The following is a 17,897-nucleotide window of genomic DNA, read 5'->3' as shown; positions in this document are numbered from 1 at the left end:
GTCTGGTCGGTGAGAAAGGTTGCTCTTCTCAGCCACCAAATCTTGCCAGCTCCTCAGCTAGGCCAGATTACATGCTTGGAGACCAAATTTGTGAGTTCGGGTCTCTGAATTATTCTGTAATTTGTCATAGAGCGTGCCTTTCCTGCAGCAAGTGTTACTTTGGTTCAATGAGAGGAATGTCGTTGACTTTGTTCCTGCCACAGTGGTTCTACTTGCATAGCATACAGTGAGGCTCGGGTACTTTCTAGGTCCGTTGTGGCCTACTAGATTTCCTAAGCCATAGCCTGACTTCTACTAAATGCATCTTCCATAATACCCATAGGTTAGTGTGTCATAGCTGACAGGTCCCTTGAGTGTTCCTGTTGTTCCATGGGGTTATTTGCATGTAAGCATCTGCAAGCATTTACGTGAGTCCTTCTTACTTCTTGTGCTACCGCAGTGCTGTGGCAAGCCTAATGGTGAAAATAATAAATGTTCAGACAGTATGTGTATCTCACTGTCCTGTAACTCATAGAGTTGTATACCTGTGTTCTTCATGTAGTTAGGAGTGAGTGTCCAGAGTATGTGAGTAGCAAGTGTGCTTCATGTCTAATGAGGCTATGTCGTGAGATGTCTCTAACGACTTGCGGCATGGCGTCTTGGTGCTTTAGTCAATTCTGTCCATGCAACTGTCTTCAGCTCTGTCTTGTGCGTCTTCGTCCACTCTGGGTAAGGTTCATACTGCTGCTGGGTTGTAGGGCCTGCTGGGAGGGTACCTCTCGTGATAGCTGTCCATCATAGGAGCAGTGGGAATTGGTCTGAGTTCATATGAACGGCGGCCATATTGTCTCTGATGCTTCTTCCTGTTAGAGGGTCTTTCGGGAAGGGAGGTATATTCTGACTTTCCCTCTTCACTTCCCCCTCTGGTCGACTTGTCGACCACACCACCATTGTCGGTTCCATTGTCTACCAAATGCCACACTTTCATTATCCCAGCCAGGTGTGACATGATCTTCAAATGACCAGTACATGTATACACATCGTCCTTCAAGTTTGCAGTATACCCACTTCCCTACACATTTCTTTGGGTTGCGCAGGTTTTCTACCTTCATTCCATGCAGGAATATATCAGATGCTGCTATCAGTTGTCTCAGCCTCTCTCTTTCTCTGATGATGTCATCCATTTGCTCTCCCCTCTCCAGCTCCATAAGCAGGTGTATTCCCACTACCTCTTCTGCTGTCTTCTGACATCTTCCAATGCACATCTGTATTCCAAATAGCAATGCTTTTCCCAGTATTAGTCCTCCAGCCTGTCCTTTCCTGTCCCCCTTGATGCTTCTTCCATTTTTGCATGCATGTGGGCCAACTGGGTGACTGCGTCTGACAGTGTTCCGTTGTCTTCATCATTGGCAGGAATGAACGTGTAAACGTTTCTTCCTATTTTTGTGCAAATACCTCCTTCCATTGGTGTGGGGAGGTCTAAGAGGTATCTGTTCTGGAGTGCCACAAACCGTATTGCTCTGAGCTCTTCTTTCATTGCATTTAACCCATTTGCCATCAAATTTATGGTGACCATCAGTTCCCAGCAGATAATTTTCAGCCATTTGGCATTTGCATATGCCTGTACTCCAGGAAATAGTGAGTCAAAAACATCTGTGTCCTGCTGAACAGTCTGTGCGAGGCTGGAATGCTGCTTCTGACCTCCCCCATAAGTAATTTCCCTCTCTTTTCACCTGCTGAGTGTCTCCTGCTGGTTGACATTCTGTGGTTGGCCAGTTACAGGAGTGCTGAGCGATCTTTTCTTCCTTCGGGTTGATTGCATCTCCGGGAAGTCATTGAGCTGAATGTCTTTCCCGGGTAACACCAGAGCATGTTCACGTGTGTTAGGGAGCGTATTCCTCCCCAGTTTGTTGGTAGCTTGTCATATGCCTTTGCTCCACAGGCCCAATAGTGATCCAACAGCACAGTTTTTCCCGTTCCCATTTCAAGGATAATTTCTATTCTTTTGCATCCATCGTTTTCTCCTAACTCTTCTTCGCCATTGTTTTGGCAACAGAGAGCTGTTCTGGTGAGGTCCAGCTTCGGTATATACCCATGTAATACGTTTTGTGTTTCCGTCCCTTTCCTTGAGGCATTTGTCATTTTTTTCTTATACCCTATTCACTGCTGCTTTTGCTAATATTATTGCTTTGCTTCCCACTACTCCATCTACCCAGCCATCATCTGTATAGACTTGTCCATAGATCAATATTTGTGTTCTTTCCCAGCATCCGGGTTCTCTTCCTACTTCACTCGCTCTACACTTGCATGGTAGGTATTATAAGGTTATTGTTTTAGTTTCTCCTTTCTCAGGTCCTACGTTTATGTACTGCAGCCCATCAGCGAGTTGCCGATAGTTGTTCATCATGGGTAATGTTTTAATATAATTGTCTTCATACAGGAAGGTTGTCTTAGACATCCATCTTAAGGTCCCAAATTTCCCTTGGAATCTTCCCTGTGTTTGGAACATTGCTAGATACATCTGGCATTGTGCTGTTGCTCTGGGAATTTATGTTGCTACAAATTTCCTGGAAGCACTCTTGGCATAGGGGATCAATGAGCAAGCATAGCAGCTCTCACCGGTTGTAATTAAGGAATTGTATCAAGGAATTTCTTGCACCTTTCCTAACAATTTACATCATCAGTCGCAGAACCATGCAGTGAAACAGAGTGCCTTCCAGCACAGAGTAACATTTTTAATAGTACATTATCCCCTATTTGAATCTGTGGTTCCTTGTGTACCTCCTGATGGCTGGTGTCTTCTTGTGCGTGGCCTTCCGACCTCCCCTTTGTCTGCTGTATCTGGCCAGAGATAAAGATGCACTAGAAACAAGTGTAGTTACGTAATCACACATTTCCTGTCCTAACACATCTGCTACATTCTCTCAATCCGACAGAGCCCTTGTGGGTGGAGCCAATGAAAGATGCATTCTTCATCTTGTCACCACCACGTGGGGTGTTAAATGGTGGTCAGACCCAGATTTGTTGCACAATTCGAACAAGGCTAAGGGCAGGCAGTGTAGCCAATTCTTCTAGGTCCTCTGCTGAGTTTTGGCAATGCACTCCTTCAGGAGGCCATTGAGGCATTCATACTTCCCGTTGGCTTGCTGGTGGTACGCACGGGCAAATTTGTGTTTTATTCCTAACAGGGCAGTGATGTGCTGGAACATTTAATTGGCGAAGTGAGGCACATTTTCAGACCGCAGAACCTCACTAATGCACCACCTTTAGAATACTTCTCAGACCAGGAATTTTGCAGCTCGAAGGGCATCTGCATGAGAACATGGTCCAGCCTCTATCCATCTCGAGAAGGGGCATACCACTACAATCAAGTAGTAGTAGCCTTGACATACTTGGATCATGTCCACATAGTCAACATGGAGGTGTAGAAATGGGCTTTGAGGTCTTGGTATGTTCCTGTCACCACTCTCTACGTATGGCCAGCAGTAAACTGGAGTAGCACGTCAAACAGTTGCTAATAAAGTATGCTACATGGACGTTCAGGTCAGGACAGAAACACCATCTCTTTACCTGTGTGCATGGGGTAAGGTCATTGCTCTAGGGCTCTTTTCAGTAACTCAAGTTGCATGACCACTTTCCCTGTATTGTTTTGCCGCTATAGGGCATTGGTAGCGGACATTGAACATCCCCCCTTTACCCAAAGTTCCTTTTCATCCCTTTGTGCAGCTGAATGTAGTTCCATTATCTGTGTTTCTGGGAGATGAGTGTATCCATCCTTTAGTAACATCTTTCTTACCCCTCCCTTTTGCTTCTGCTTCTCATTCAAGTCCCACAATTCTCCAAAATAAGATGCACATTTTGCCTGATAATCTGCGGCTTTATTACCCTTTGATTGGATCTTCCCCATTTGTATGTGCTGGCACTTCACCAATGCGAAGTCTTCTGGGTATGGTATTACTTCTATTAGTTCTCCTAATAGCAGATAATGTTGTACTGGGGTCCCGTCTGCCCTCCTGAACCCTCTTTTGTGCCATCTTCCCAAACCCGAATGTACTGTGGAGGTGACATAAGCACTATCTGAGTAAATTGTCACCCTCTTCCCTACACTATTTTGTAGTGCCAATATTAGTGCTACTAATTCTTCAGCTTGTACTGAAATGAGGAGGTAAACAAGCACTCTGTACTACCTCACTTGTCCAATCTTCCTTCAATCTATTGTCATGGTTACCAGGCAGGTAGTTGGGGCAAGGTGGGTGGAGGCTTGGCAGGCCTGGCATAGGCACAAAAGAAGCCATAACAAATATCTCCTTTCATTCCTTCCTAGTGGTTGTAGTAACTTCCTGGTTACCACTTCCCGTTGCCAAACAGGAAGTGCAGGATAACTCATGAGCTCTCTAGTGTTTGGGTGTGGCTGGCTATATAAGCCACACCCAAGATTCACCCAGTGCTTTGTGTTGCTTAATGTGAGCTGTATCAGCAACACACTTGCCATGCTGCTTACCTGCTCTAGATAATCCTGTTTCTGCTTACCTGCTCCAGATCATCCTGCTTCTGCTTACTTGCTCTGGGTCATGCTGTTTCTGCTTACCTGCTCCGGATCATCCTGCTTCTGCTTACCTGCTCCGGATCATCCTACTTCTGCTTACCCGCTCCGGATCATTCAGCTTCAGCTTACCTGGTTCTTACTCCACGCCGCAGCTATCTCCAGTCAAGAGGGAACTTCTACACCAGCACCTGTAAGAACAAAGGTGAACAGCGTTAACACGCGCACATCAGTAACGCTGCGCATACTCACCGAATCTTCCCGCAACGCTGGAATCCAGGTTAGTTGCACGAGCGCACAAACCCCTGTAAGAAAGAAGAGACATTAAATTGGACCAGTCTTGGACCACCTAAAAGAGGGGACCAATCGGGTTTGGTGTCCCAAGGCTATGGAGCTCCCTGGCATAATTGCTCCGCAAGACGAATCAGACTTGTGAGGAACTGGCATAGAGGAGGCAATATCCGAACCTGTGAAGTTGATCTATTTTGTACTACCTCGGGTTTATAGAATTCATACGCAAAGTTGTCATCTGGGTGGCTCTTGGATGGTGGTTGGGTGGGAAGGTGGTGTGGGGGGGTAGGGTTGGGGACCTTGTTGGTTTTCTGTATTTTGATTAAAATTGCTAATAAAAATGTACTTTAAAAAAAAAGAAAGAAGAGACATTATTCATTGCGCTTGCTCCAATAACGCAGACACTTATTTCACAGCTCTCTCTCTCTATGCGGTGCATACTTACCAAAAGCCTCCGTGCAAACTTACCTAACCACCAAGTCTCCAGTAGCACTGAACCCAGACTCAAGGCACTAATACCACATAATTTCTCCTGCAAGGGAAAGGGAGAGACATTACCAGGCGCACTCGAATTGAAGGCGCTGCGCAAACCTACCAGCAGCTAGCTTCTACACGCAGTGCTACTCACCCACAAAAATACCAGCAAACAAAGACAATACGGACAATTTTGGACATCCAACATTTCCGCGCAACGTTCACTGTGGGAAGGACTTTCTAGCCAGTGAAGAAACTGGCGCCTTGAACTCTCAGTCTCGCTGTGAAGGCATAAAACAGCGTTTGGCAGCTGAACGCAGCCTGCAGACATTGGCACCAATCACATGAGTGAATCGCGCCCCTGCAAATGCAGGATGGAGGGTACAACCTACTAAATATCAAGGTAAGCCAATAGGGGGGCATCACAGCACACAGTAAAGAGAAGGGAAGGGCCCAGGGGAATCGGATGAATTTAGGTCTGAGTGTACACCTTGTATGTGACAGGTATTGCTCCGGGTGAAACAGGGGAAGTGAAGACTCAGGGTCAAGGGAGGCTCGTCCAGGTGAGTGTGACAGAACACAAAGAATCCTCAATACCTCTGTCCGAGCGATGGAAACCTCTGAGGTAGACCAGCTTTCCCTATTGTTAGATAAACTACGGGCCGAGGTGCATGCAGCCCGCTCAGAGACAAATGCCTTAATGCGCGAACTGGTAGTCAACAGGGACAAAACAGGTGATTTGGCAAGACAGCTCCTACAGACCCAAGCTGGTCTAGCACCCCTACCAGGTGGTGTTCCACAGGGGCAGCCTACCGTGGCACCTGTAGCCACACCCGTTCAGGTATTGCTTCCAGGCAACATCCCTGAAGCACCCCCGTAACGTTTCTCTGGGGATCCCAAGAAATTTGGAGCATTCATGAATCAATGCCGTCTACATTTCATATGCAAACCAGACACCTTTCTGAACGACCAAGCTAAAGTAGCTTTTGTCCTCTCCTATTTAGGAGGGCACGCAGAGAACTGGTCTGTCTCGTTAGTGCTTAGGTACAACCCTTTACTGAGAAATTACCCAGGTTTTCAGCGTGAACTGGAAAAACTATTTGCCCATCAGACTCGAGGTCAGGCCCTGGATGATGAGCTACTCTCTCCCTGCGACAGGGTGGTCAGGATTTTATCTCATATGTCGCCACATTCAATCGCTTAATAGCCGAATCAGGTTGGCCAGAGGAGAAACGAATAACGTTATTTTATCGAGGACTGAGAGTAGAATTAAAAGATGTCTTGGTGCAAGTAGTTAACCCACCCATAGATTGCAGTGAATACATCGAGCTAACTATGCAACTAGACCACCAGTTACAGGATCGCAAGGCCAACCAAACCATATCAAAGCATAGACCAGTGTATGTCCGACCAAAGGAAGCGTCCCATCGACAGGCCTCAGAAAACACTCAGAGCCCATGCAATTGGGTGTTCTCAGGGGACCACTCACCAAGGCCGAGAGAGAACGGAGGCGTCAGGAAAAAACTTTGCTTATATTGCAGCCAATCTGGTCACTTACTCCAGAACTGCATGATTAAACCCCCACGGAAGACAGTGGGGGTACTTGATAACACAGGGGAAGACTTGTATGCTCTCCAAGAATTTGGCATCACAGTCGCTTCTGTGCCTGTATACAACATTGCAAACCCATTGCATGTTGCTTCAATTGGTAAGAGGGGCATAATACCTGTCTTCACATTCTTCAAGTATACGCAGGAAATGTGAATTGTTGCTAATCTCAGGGCTTATTTTCTATAGGTCTGCCTGCCTTCTTGATAAACAAAGAGGCATGTGAAATGTCATTTTATCCCTTTTTTTGCCCATTTCTTTTTCAATGTCTCTGTTTGTTTTGCTGTCCAGATAATTTATTTAGAGTTCTGCTACTGACTACCCGCCTTGAATACATCTTTTGATTTCTCACCCCAACCCTTCTTTGCTCTCTGCATAATTTTGATCTCCTTCATTTACATTCACTCTGGTGCACAACTGTTTTGTGTTTTCAATCACTTGGATGTTTTCTTAATACCAAACTACTAGTCATTTCAGTGTGTTCAGACAATGGTCTATACCATGTACCTTTGGTGTGGGAAACCTGACTGGTTCATCATTGGCTGCTGCCATGTGCAATGTCACTCTTCTGTTCTGTATTCTCATTCACCTGATGTTTTTGCCCTATGCACAGCATTCCTATCTGCTCAGCTAATAGTTTCACTTGTGTCTCTAAGCACTGGCATCTATCCAGATCCCTAAAAGCATCCTCATGAATTCTAGGCCAGTACTGATTAGATTCATATTGGTCAGACCTATTTAGTTTTTTTTTCAGGAGACTGATTCCTGTTAGTGTTTCCCCTGAACTCCCAGGACAGAGGGGATGGGGAGCGTGGGACGACTGTCCTGTGTCCCTTATATCCCTGTGGCGAGGCCGGAACATAGGAATGAGGGCAGTAGGTCACATGTTGTCTCTCATTGTATTGATACTGCTCCCTTTGCTGATTTCCATTTTCAATAAACCTATCTACATACTGTTGCGGCATCCTGAATCAAGGACACAGACAACAAATGTAAAGTTAAAAATCAAATGATTTATTAAATTAAATGTCAGGATGGTTGAAGGTCTAACGTACCCTATGCTATGGTGGGATTCTCCAACCTGAATGAATCTAAAAAAAGTCTGAGTCAAAGAACTTAACTTAAAAGTCTGTCTGTGTCCAAAACCTATCCTTGTCCTCACAACTAAAGCTAAACAGTCTATAGGGATGTAAATAATACAATTAATGGTGATAAAAAAAATGTTCAGAGCTGTTTTCATCTCTTAGCTTCCTGCTGAGCTCCTCTTCCCCAAGTTCAGGAAAATTCCACAAATCCTTGAGGTTCCCTTCCCCGAGTTCGAGGCAATACAGTACTACACATTCCTCAGGGTTCCCTTCCCCAAGTCCAAAGCAACCCAGTTCAAGACAGTATTGGCAGTTCATCAAGTCTCATGGTTCCCTTCCCTAAGACTATAACGTAGCAACCTGCACTTGTTTCAGTCTCTTTATGTTTAAAACAGCTCCCGGGCAGCTTGGCCCTCCTTTTGGATTGCATCAACAGTTCACTTACCTTGCATGTATAAGCAGTACACTTACTTTGCTCCACATTGGTTACAATGTTTATGACTTTCAAACTTTTAGTGCTTCCTGGTCTAGCCGCAGTTGTCAGATGATAAGGTCCACCCATCACAGGTCACACAACCAGAAACCCCTAGGCTCTTTATCCTACACAGGTTCTTCTGTATTTACCCCTGTGCACAGATTCACATTCCCTTTACTTCTCCTTGTTGGCCTCTTGGATTTATGTGCAGGTTCACACTCTCCTGGCCTCTCCTGGTTAGCCTCTTGGCTTTGACAAAACATGTCACACATCTCATGCCAGTCTTGGGCTTTGTCGAACTGGAGACATTCATAAAGTTCCTTCTGGGGTGGGCTTATTTTATTCCCAACCTTTCTGTTATGCTCTTTCATACGTGTGCTCTTATTTCATAGGCTGCTTTCAAATGGAGACTCTCCCCTTTTACTTTCAACAACTATTACCTTTGCTCACAAAGTTTAATTCCGTTGAGTATTCAGGATGCCTGGTTAACCTTTGCTTCACGTTTTCATTCAGTTTGGTGTTCAATATGCATTCACTATGTGTGATTTAACTTTGCTTCACTTTTTCATTGGATTCAGTATTCAATATGCTTGATACTGCCTTTCATTTGTTACGCGTATCAGCTAGGAGCGCCCCAGCCTCAAGTTCCATCTCTCTACTCTCACTGCTTCTGGGCGTTACTCTCCAGCAGCCTTGTTGATTCCTTTCTGCTTTGCTGGTTGACGGCCAGCAACTGCGAGCCCCGCTCACTCTCTGGTTGCTTTCCAGCACACACCGCAGCTCTAGTCCTATTTCGTGGACGTGGATGGCATTTGTTCTTCTTTCTTGATTCCCCGCAGCACTAGCTGCTTTCTCCAGACCATGGAGGCTCCCCTATCTGTGAAAGTCTAATGGCCATCCTCGCACTGGGCTCCACAGGTTCTCTGGAACTTTGGCCATCACCCTGGCTTCCTCTCAGGTCCCACCACAGCTGCCTCCTCACACACAACGTCCCGTGCTGGTCTCTCTCACACAGGCCTCCCTGTTTGTCACGCTCTTGTTGTTTTCTGCCTTTTCTCGTATACACCTGCAACCACTTGACAGGTTGTAGGTGTGGTATCTTAATTGGATGCGACTGACTGTAGTTGGAGGGACATGCCTGACTTGCACAGTACTTTGCACGCATCTTCCTTGTCCCAGTACAGTGGTGAAAGGAGTTACTAGTGTTCAATACTCCTAGTTGCCTGTTACTCGTCCCAGTACTGTTAGAGGTAAAGTGTGGGAAAATGAGGGGAGCTGTCTTACAATAGCCCATAAAGGCCAGTGAGGGTTAGGTTGGTTTTTAATAGTGAAAGTGGAATACCGTGTCTCACCAGTGGGTACCTTACCCTTAACCCCTCTCTTCCTCACCCTCTTTCTGCTACCGTTAGATTGGCAATAACCTGTGTCCTATTGGGACAGGGATAGTAATACCCCCCTCCTCGAATGGAAAGGCTGGATGGAGCGTCTCACCTGCGGGTACCCCACTGCCCATCCCCAAGGACCCCCCACCCAGGTGATTTTACCTTGATTTTCCACCCCCAGGTTCAGGATCCAACAGTCATGGCCTGTCCCTGGCCACCTGAGAATAGGCCCCAAGGGGAGTAGATGTGAGGACACCCTCGGTTTTCTCACAATACCTTGGCCCTGTTTGATTGCCATATATCATTGTGGGAGGGTTAAACCTATGCTGTGCCCCCAATGCCTGGAAATGTCTGTTATGCAGCGGACTTTGGGTGTTATTAGATCCTACCATATCATGCCGAAACCACCCACCCTTAGCGAATCACCAAGAAACCTGAAACTAATGTAAGTATCCATCTGGATGGGGTCTGTGGAATGAAATACAGTTTCCTGGGGTGTTGCTTTTCCCTGCATGGCCACACCCTTCTGGGTATGCAATGTGTAATTCTGTGTCTGAGCAGACTCTGATGGCATTTTCCCTGATCTAATTTCTAATACTGCTGCTGCTCTCAATTGTGTGAGAGTACTTCAAAAAATGCTGTTGATTGATGTAGAATCCACTGCAAGCTCTTATCCCCATTAAATTCATGAGAGACCACCTCCCTCTGCAGATGATGAAAGAAAGTAGCGTGATCTTGAATTCTATTGAATGTATATCACAGCTGACATCAAATCTTGAGACTGCTTGTTTTAGAGTTTGCAAAAATTGTCTCAGGGATTCATCTGCTGGTCTGTCAAAGCATATGCAGCCATTTTAGTATCTTGAATAGACTTCAATGGTGAGAAGTGTTTTCTGATCCCTCTCTCAAACTCACCCCATGGTAAATTCTCTTGTTCATTAAGAGTCTGTATGAAACTAGCATCACTTGCACCCATCGTCAGGTGGAAGACTCTGACATATTGAGTTTCCGGAATATCTAAAGTATGATATAATTCCAAGACCGATTCCAGATGCTCTTCAATAGTCACACCCAAATATTTTTTTAAAGATTTAATTACACTTGTATGTTCTTCATGATTTTAAGTGGATTAAAATGTGCTTCATTCTGATTCATCTCTCCCTGATTCACAAAAGCAGGCCCCGTCTGCAGCACTGGAGCGCAGCCAGCCCTTGCCAAGTGTACATCAGCTGGCAGAGTTCCCATACTGTTGTTAGGCATAGCCTCAGTAAGAGTAATGCCCTGCTGTCCACGGGTCCTGAGAAAAGCTCAGGACTTCTAAAACCTGAATGAATGTTGATGTTTATTCCTCTCTGCGATGCAACTGCTGGATATCTTTATAAAATTCAGAGCTTTCCTCAGTTTCCTCAGTTTGACTATTATTAATTTCTGTGACTTGCACTTTGTAATCAATAATCACTTCCATATTTCTATCAACTTCAGATATCAACCTAAACACCTCACTTTCTAATGATTGCATAGCTCTAGAAGATTGTCTATTTAGTTTGGTTAGCGTTTGCACCTCTGACAAAGCAAGATCCCATTCTGCTCGGATACCTTTGAAAATTGTTTTTAAATGGGCAATTTTCCCTACTAGACTCTCTTTTTGTGCAACCTGCACATTTAAAGGTTGACATTTGCCCTGCAATTGTACAGTAAGTTACCAATTTTCTAGGCTCAGTTCTAACTGAAACACTTTCTCACGCATGGCTTCCAACTCTGTTTACAATCCTGCAATGACTTTGCCTTGGCTCCAAACGATCTCAACAATTGTGTTGCCTCTTCCGGTCACTGCAGTGATACAGCTTGAGTAAGCATGAATGTTTCCAAACAGCTGCTCACGGTATTCTTTATCAATTTCTCCCATTAAACATTCTTGCTGACATGCAATAGTTTCTGACATGCAGGTAGCTAGAGGATAGAATGTAGTATCAGCATAATTACAGAGGGCTGTTACTTTCACCTCCATGATGACCGTAGTGTGCCCATGTTGTTTAATGCACAGCGCCAGTAGTGTGCCAATATTATGTAACACACAGTACCACTAAGACAACTCACCAAGGCAATTAAAAGTGTGCACAGCATAATATGACAGCTATAAGATAGCACGCCTAACACATGCACTTAGACAAAGCCAATTCCCCGGCATCTCCACCACAATATGTACAAAATATTCAGAGGCCACTTTCTGTTAATACCGGTATATTGAATTGTGGGTCCTTTGGCTATGCCTCCTATGGCCTTATGCTGCACTAAACATACACCAAATTGTCACACTGTATATTAGAAATTGAACAAGCCACACAATAACAGATTACCACACAGGCTTACACTTTTGTGACTTTATCTGCATACTTTAAAATCCATTAACACAATGATGTACATTTACATACATAACATATTTTCAAAATCAATCAGAAAAACATGAATGTAACCATGCACTTTGTTATAAAGAGAAAACAGAATACAACATTTCATTCTGATAGTTTTCTTTCGGTTCTAAAAGCTACATAATATTACTTGATAATGCATGTATTCTAAAAAGGGTCAAGTCGAATGATAACTGTGAAAAAGCCTTCCAGGGGGCTGAAAGTTGCAACCTGTAAATCTCCAGTGTTGAGAGCTCCAGATTACACTCGATCTTCTTAGTCCAGACTGATGCTTCCAATACAGGGATAGGAGCAGGCTTGAGTCAATTTGATGGCAAAGGTGGGGAGCACCCATCTGCTTTTTTAGTAGAAAACTAAAAGATGGAGAATCCAGGTGGGCCAAAATTGAACATGAATGTGTTTTTCTATTGTATGGGCCCTCAAGAAATTCAGACCATACCTGCATGGAACTACTTTCAGGATTCAAACTGACCACCAACCCTTAAGGTGGTTGATGCAGATGAATTGAGAAAACCCCAAATTGCTCAGGTGGTCCATAAACCTACAAAGCTTTGACTTCAGTATTGAGCTCCTAAGAATGCTGATGATCACTCCAGAAGGTATGACCGAATGGATCTCATGAGAATCATTCAGGAGGGGATCAGATCCTCATGTCCTTAGTCTGGGTGGCAGGGGCCGAGTGTTAGGGAGATGTATTATTTTTGTGCTGCATCCCCTCTCCTAGGGAGACACCCAGCAAGTTTTGCAGGACTTTTTCCTTATATCCTGAATGAGTGGAACCTTTTTCCACTCATTCATTCTTATGCGTTCTACCTTTTGGAACTCTACTCTTTGTGTTATACCTGTCATATGCAGTCTACTTTTCCCCATATCTCTTTTATGGCATCTGTATTTTACTTTTGCAGCACTCAGCTGATTATGTTCAGTGTTGTTGGGAACCCTTTGGTTTCTCCTCTTTGTAATATCCTTACTTTATACTGTTCTTACAGATAGATAGGTACTTAGTATCTCTCCTAAAACTTCAAGAGCCTGGGAATGAGCTATGCCTCTCTAGTCTGACCAATCACAGTGTGGTTTTACACCCTCTTTGAGGCCACTGATCTTGTTTGTTTGTCTCTCTAAGAAGAGCCAGAAATGAGTGTATTTTGCTATGTGGAATGACTCATGCATTTCTGAGGTCTAATGTTTCTCTGTGGCCTGCAAAGCTGCATTTTCCATGAGGCCTAGTTTTGGGACTTCTATGCTGAATTGTTTCTGTGGATGCATTTATTGACTCTATAATAGTATTAGGTGTTATTTGTTTCACATTGCCTTATCTCTGTGAGTTTCTATATGTCTCCTAATGCCTCTCTGCTTTCCTATATAATATATTTTCCTATCCACTATCTCCACACTCAGTACGTTTTAAGTGTCTCCTTCTGTCCTCTGTGTGTGTGCTCTATTTCTGATGTTGGTTATGTGTTAATTGTTTTCATTGCTATTATACGTACTCTCCTCTCTTAGTGTTAATTACTGCCATGTCTCTGATGCATGGTTCGTCATTGGTTAATCTCAGAATCGTATCAGTCTTCTGGTCAGCTGCACATGTGTCCTGGATACCGTGTGTGCTAGCTAGGTTTCTGGTCTTTCGTGTGTTTCCTGGCTCGTGTTATAGGGGCTTCCTTAGCTTATATTTTCTCTCGCCTTTAGGAGGTTGGATTTACATCCCAATAGAAGGAAGTTCTTCTCTTTTTAAAGACCATTTTGTCTGTTGCATATGTTGTTATTTGTATGAACTTAGATATTATGACACCAGATTGGACATGATTTGTGTTGTTTTATTGTATTTTATAATATTAGCACTTTTGTGAAAACTTTATTTTAAAACAAATGCACAGTAAAAAAAAGAATGGATTACAGTTAAGTCTCATGCATGTTTTATTTGACCTGGAAGGCAATCAATAAACATAGGCTAGGCTAGATGTAACTCTATCATTCTTGCGAAGCACTGTGAGGGAATTGCTATGATATGATATGATATGATATGGCATTTATAACGCACCTATACACAAGTGTTTCAAGGTGCATCACACAAGGGAGGGGGAAAAAGAGGGAAGACAGACAACAATCCTACTAGGCCAGGTTTCATTCAGATCACGCAAGTGCATTGTAAGGGGAAAGGGGGAAAGTGTGGGAGGGATGAGGGGGCAGTGCAGTACATGGGATAATAGAATAAATAACAATAAGTAAAAGTAAGGGCAACAGCTGAGAAGTGGTTTGGTTTATTAAACATGTGAGAGGGTGCTGCATCAGAGAGCAGGGAGTTTGCTGAGCGGCCAGGGGTGCGGAGGGGTGCCTAGAAGTAGCACACTGATTTCTGGTGCATGATCAGTTGGGTGATGAAGGCAACTTTCCTTCAATGCCTTAAAGACCCTTTAGCCTCACCTGGTTTGCACTTGTCAGTCCCCATGGTTACCACTCCAAGAGATGTTTTTCCCTTTCTTCCTCACCTGTATTGTTACAGTGCAGCTGATTCCACCTTCAGTGGAGTGCTACAGGGACACTTTAGGTCAGCTTCCCAGAAAACATAGCAAATAGAAAATGTGCAGAGGAAGCACTTTTTTTGGGCAGTATTTAAGAAATGCACAGGTCACCTCATTCTCAATTGAGACTCGCACATTTTAGGGGGGCTGGACACAAGATGCCTCCTTGCATATATCGCTGCCAGGAGCACTATCCAGCCCCGACCCTAATGTTTGACTGGCGCCCTCCATTCCCATGGGTTTAGGGAGCACATTTTACAGTGACATGCCTTTAAAGAGCCTATTTCTCTGAAATGTGAACCAAATATTCCAGAGGTGCAAATGTGCAACGAGGGTTGAAAAGGGCAGCCTGATGATGTGCACATTCATATGCCCTTTGTAATGAGAAGCCCAAAAAGATTTGGAGAATCTTCTCCTTTGAGCCCTTTTAACTTTTCTTTAAGTCACATCCCTGTTATTTTGTGATGTATGCTGAACACGAAGTTGTGCATTGCAGTGCCACACTTTTGGGACAGGACATTTTTGTGTAGTGCATTGGACACAAGTCCCTTTTAGGTGCAGCAGGCAGGGCGCATAGTCCAATCCACGCCGGGATTTTACAGTTTCCTTCAATATAATATAATCTAAAACACTAATAAACACAGTGCTTTGAATGACATTATATTTAATGAAAATACTACACACACTGAGTACCCTGAGACGTACCTTGACTGAATGCCCCATGCACAAATGGGGTTGCTGTGCCGCGCATATGTAACCCCTGGCCCAAATGGGGCCCTTTCATGTAGGGGGTTATGAATGAATAAATAGAAGAAACTACCAAGACACAAGGGGTTTACAAGTTTCTTTATTAAATGTAAATGTGATGTGCTTGGTTTTACTGACTTACCTGAATGTACCAAGTTCCCCATCCTAGGGGACAGGTGGAACACTGACATTGCGCACTGTTGCAAGTCTTCCCTGCCAATATTAATAGACTCACCTGTTATAGGATACTTAAAGGGAATCAAAGGGAAGAACAAGACAGTTGAAAGTGTCAGTTGGAAAAAGAAGCTCAGCGATAAAGACAGATAAAGAGGCATAGAGAAAGGAAAACAGAAGGACAGAAGAGAAAAAGAAGAATAGCGCTTGCTAGGCGGTTGCAGCCTTGAGCGGCACCGAGGGCATCTTTAAGGGGACTGTTTAGGCTGTATTGAAGCCCCAGGTTGCGGCTTGGGAGATGCCTGGGTGAAATAACTACCCCTGCCCTTGGCAGCGTGTGTGGTGTGACCCGGTGATGAGAGTCAGGAATGGGAGGCAACGGTCTGCCCTTTGTGGCCAGTCCAGACTGGCCGGGTGACAACTGAGTCTCGGGTGGCGTGGCATGTGGCAGCCCAGGTGAACAAAATGCCCCAGTCTAGAGCCACACATCAGGCAATCCGAACCGGGGTGCGGCCTGTGAGCTACGGTCCACCCAGTGGCCAGACTGGCTGGAGCAGAGAAGATCCAACCCACGGGCTGCGCATAGTGTGGTAGCTCGGATGAAGAAGATGGATTGGTATTTTGGGGAATTCCACCTGACCCAGGGCTAGATGGGGCAGGTGCTGAGGAGGAGGATTGACCCGACGTCACCAGCTGCATGAGCGCGGCTGCAGTATCGCTGGGGGGCCTGTGAGGCATGCACTCTCGCCGGTACCAGATGTGGAGAGCAGTGAGCATAGGAGACCAGCCTCATGCGTCCTATGTGGCCGGGGCTCAGCTGGAGTGCAGGGTGATCTATGAAGGCTCTACGCAGGTGGGCGTGACCTTGTCGTAGACCAGCGGAGACATTCCCACCCATAGGAAGGAACGTAGGAGTTGCCACAGAGGAAATGAATAGGAATGTGAAGGCCCTTCATGACATGCACCCCCAAGGAGGAAAGTTAACCCATGCATTGCCATGGACTAACAAGGGCTACATAAACCCAGAGAATGCATGCACTGTCACAGAGGAAATAGACAGGGCTGACAAAGCCCCAAAGGAACAAAAGCTCATAGCCCTTAATCATTCAATCCAGCGCCATGGAGGAAAACACAAGTTTATTCTTGGCATGGTCTGTACTCCCGAAAGGTACCTTGCTATCCCGTGCCAGCCACAGTGGCAGAGTGGGGCAGATACAAATAACAAAACGACCAGGACAGATGGGAAGAAACATGACAAGAATGGACTGTGCTTGTGGGGACCTGTTACTATTAACCAGACTAATACGTGGGGTGTTAACCACTTAGGGAAGACTGCAGCTCCCAAGAGTGCTGTAGGGAAGGTAATTGGACACAGCAGCCTATTTGTGCATATACTGATCCCAATGCACTGTGTGTGAACTGGTTCTAGGCACTGTCTGGTCCAAATCCCCACTTCAGCCAGGGCAGGTCATGTTTCTGGGCCGAATGTGTAACAGGATGTCCCTGATTGGACAGCCCACACCTGTTGAATATTGCAGGTCCCTTCCATAGGTAGGCTTGTGCAGCCCCCAGCAAACATTCTGGATAAAAGGAGAGCACCTGGAGCCATTTGAGATTATAGAACACGGGATCCATATGCATCTGAAGAAGAAGCTCTACTAGAGAACTGTTGGAGTCATGCTGCTGAAACAAGCATTGACCAAGCCAACCAACACCTACCACCTACCAAACCGATGTCTTCTAATAGACTGGGAAGACCTGAACCAAGTACCCTCCTCCTCTTAATTTGGAAAAACCAGTCTGAAGCCCTGCTCTCCATCCATAGTTTTTCCAGAGTAGAAACAGTGTCTTCAGTTGACCATAACATGCCTGGAACTTGACTCCACAGTTGTGTAGGCAACTTCTTTGTTTGTGCTGGAAATGTCACTGGCATCATAAGAGATCTTCTAGGACATCAGCAACCTGACCCTGTCCCTCACCATGAGGAAAGGTCTACTGAAACCCAAAGTTTCCTTTTGCAGATCTTGAAGGACTGCCAATCCACAACAACTGGACTGTTTCTCCCATCAAATCTATTGAATAATAGTGTTGATGCAACAGAAAGAAAGCCATCCTCATCTTGTTCAGCGGTCTCTGCAAGGGCTTACCCTGTCTGTGGAAGGAAGCCTGCAACCCACAGCTTGTAAGC

Source organism: Ambystoma mexicanum, chromosome 3p (genome assembly GCF_040938575.1).
Source record: "Ambystoma mexicanum isolate Mex_15411 chromosome 3p, UKY_AmexF1_1, whole genome shotgun sequence".
Classification (NCBI taxonomy): domain Eukaryota; kingdom Metazoa; phylum Chordata; class Amphibia; order Caudata; family Ambystomatidae; genus Ambystoma; species Ambystoma mexicanum.
The sequence above is the reverse complement of the archived record's forward strand: the minus strand, read 5'-3'. Positions refer to the sequence as shown.